Here is a 3,181-nt window from a genome sequence, read left to right as displayed (position 1 = left end):
ATACATTAGGAGATAGTGACAGCTATCTGGTACAATCTTAGATTTATAACTCCTTATAGAATAAATGCATTGAACATTCTATACATTATTTCTACAGTGTGTCTAAAGTTACTACTAAACACTTAATGATGGAAGTGTAATCAACATAGATTTACATTTTATTGTAAAGTTTTTTTTAGCATGAATCTCTGTAAATTTCCATTTGACAAATATTTAGACTATGAGTGACTTAGAAGATTATAAGAAAGAGGAATGAGAGAGGATAAATGACTTGGCTAGGATAAATTGAAGCAAAAATAACCCATCAATAATAGTTAATGTCTTCTTAAATTCCTGATATGCTTTCCAAATTGATCATGAACTTGACTCAACTGCTTGTCAATCTTTAAGAGTATGAATTGCTTGGGCTTTCCTGTGCTGCCTTTTTTGACTTTTCACTCATATATTCTTTCTTTCTTTCTTTCTTTCTTTCTTTCTTTCTTTCTTTCTTTCTTTCTTTCTTTCTTCTTTTTCTTTCTTTCTCTCTTTCTTTCCTTCAGAAATGCTTCACAAATTTGGTGTCATCCTTGTGCAGGAACCGTGCTAATCTTCTCTGTATCATTCTAATTTTAGTATATATACCACCAAAGCAAGCACTCATATATTCTGTTTTCTTTTGCAAATGCATTTTTGAAACTTTCTGATCAAACTCCTGATTTATTAACACATGTGTAAACTTAGTTTTATCCCATCTAAAGTAGCAACTAAGAAACCACTCTTTGGAAACCACTGTAATGAGTACTTTGCATATTATGGAATAGATCCTCTTGTTTGTGTACAGACTATGCTGATCATACAAGGCTCAACCCATTCTATTTCTATATTCTTCTACTTCAGAAGTTAGCACCTATCTACATTTCCTTACTTGGAGCTTTTAAGAAAAAAATCCCTTGAGTCCTTCCACTCTGTGTTTGCTTCCTCTAACTCTTGGCAGCTCCAGTTCTGTTTCTGGCCGCTGTTGGGGAAACCTCTTGTTTTAACACTCCCTGACAGGCCCTGAGATAATTCTGGGAAGCTTTACTAACTTGCCCTTCTAAACCTCTACTGCTTTCTTTCCTCTGCAGATGTTTAGCTGTGCTTTTTATAACTATAAATGTATTTCAGATGAACCACAGTAGTTTAAGTTGCTGTAGCCTTTCTCATGCTAAGGTTCCAAACAAATTTTAATAGCTAGCTCCTAAGGAGTCTGACAAAAAGCCTTGATTGCTAGTTCTGTTCTAAACTGCTTTTCACAATGATATCTGTTATAGTCTTTAAAACAAATTATTTCTACCTTGTATTATTACTTCTTGTAACATACTCATTCTCAGCTTCAAAAAGATTCCATGTCTGTACTTTCGTAAATGGGCTTGATTTTATTTAAAACTTTTGAGAGAAGTTAGAGGTTTCTAAGATAATAAGGTTTTTATGATGGAGAAACAGGTAAAAGTGGTATCAGTAAGGTCAAGTGAATTGATAAATATAGTAAATTGTACTTTCTGGAAACATTATCTCTATAAAGGTGAAAATTTGTTTCCCAGGCTGCTATTTGTAATTAGGTAAAAGCAATGCTACTTGGGTAAAATTTGAGCAGACACTTAGATGTTTTCGGTGTATTCCCAGTGTCCTAGGATCAGAAGCCAGCTCAGCAGTCTGGTGGGAGGTGACAAAGCAGGGATCAGAATCTCACAAATAAATCCACAGTGCAGTGAATCCAATACCAGATAATGGAGAATACTTCAGATGTGTGAGAAGTGGAATGCCACATTAATGAGGAAATCATTGAAAAGAGAATCTGAATTATAATTGTTGATGGTTGTTTTATAAGTCACATTGATCTGCTAGTATCATGTCCAATTATTTCTTAATTGTTATCAAATAAAATCTTTTAACATTCTAACAGGAGAACTGAGCTGTATTTTACTGTTTTATAACTTATAATTTGTCAACTAAGTTTTGTTGGGGGATTTATTATAAAGTTATTTAGATAATAAATAATAACATAATAAATTGAGTAATTTAATGGAAAACATGGAATCTCAATATTTTTTATTTGTTTACATGAGTTATATGAGTTATAAATATATGTTATGTAAATGAGTTACATCCCTCATTTAAAAATATATTCTAATAGATCTCTGACTTTTAAAAAAAAAACTTTAAAAATAAATAAATAAATCTTAATAAACTAAAAATGGAAAATAATTCAATAATATAATAAATGCCAACACAATATTTAACAGTAAAACATTAGAACATTATTTTCTAAATGTCCTCATATTAACATATTCATTTTATAGTGTATTAATAGGTTTATGATAATGAAGGGTTTCATAGATAAATAATTTAGAAAATGCTGGGTTAAAGGTTTTCTATTAATGCAGGACTACTCAGAACCTTTAATATGTTAATATTCACTGGTATTGTCTAAGATAAATAAATAATTTGGTTGTATCACAAAGGTATTTGAGCACAGAAATTTTTTTCTATAGCAGCTCTAGCATGCAGGGCCCTGAGGACTGTTACTTGTCAAACACTGACAAAACTTTCAGAAGACATGTGTCAGTATATACTAACTTTCTATCAGCGGTTACTCTTGTCTAACTCACCACAGAAAGGTTTCATGTTAGTGATAAAGTTAGATGTTATTATGCCTTAGATTCAGCTGGAGATGTTTATCAAAATTCATAATCCCTACACTCTACTTTCATTTAGCAGATATAGTCTGAGTTTTAGTAATCTACATTTTACCAAACATCAAGTGAGTTTCCTGCTGTAGGTGTCTATAGTGTATACTTTGAGGGGCACCATATTACAAAACTTGGATCAATTAATAAATAAGAAAAGATAAATGTATTAATTATATAATCTTGTAACTTGAGGTTTTGTTTAAAATCTAATTTTTTCAGAGTTCCAAAATTCATTTTTATGCACTACACCCAGAGCTCCACGCAATATGTGCTTTCCTTAATACCCACCACCAGGCTCACCCAACCCCCCACCCTGCTCCCCTCCAAAACCCTTGGTTTGTTTCTCAGAGTTCACAGACTCTCATGGTTTGTCTCCCCCTCCGACTTCCCCCCACTCACTTCTCTCCATCTCCAGTGTTTTCCATGTTATTCCTTATGCTTCACAAGTAAGTGAAACCATATGACTCTCTCTG

General features: G+C 32.5%; 1 pseudogene; it reads right to left on the bottom strand.

The window, feature by feature from the left end:
• Positions 1-537: 537 nt before the first annotated feature.
• LOC131822352 (U6 spliceosomal RNA) lies at positions 538-636 on the bottom strand (annotated as a pseudogene).
• Positions 637-3,181: the final 2,545 nt, after the last annotated feature.

Source organism: Mustela lutreola, chromosome X (genome assembly GCF_030435805.1).
Source record: "Mustela lutreola isolate mMusLut2 chromosome X, mMusLut2.pri, whole genome shotgun sequence".
In the NCBI taxonomy this organism is placed as follows: Eukaryota; Metazoa; Chordata; class Mammalia; order Carnivora; family Mustelidae; genus Mustela; species Mustela lutreola.
Note: the sequence above shows the minus strand (reverse complement) of the source record. Positions and strands in the feature narration are given on the sequence as shown.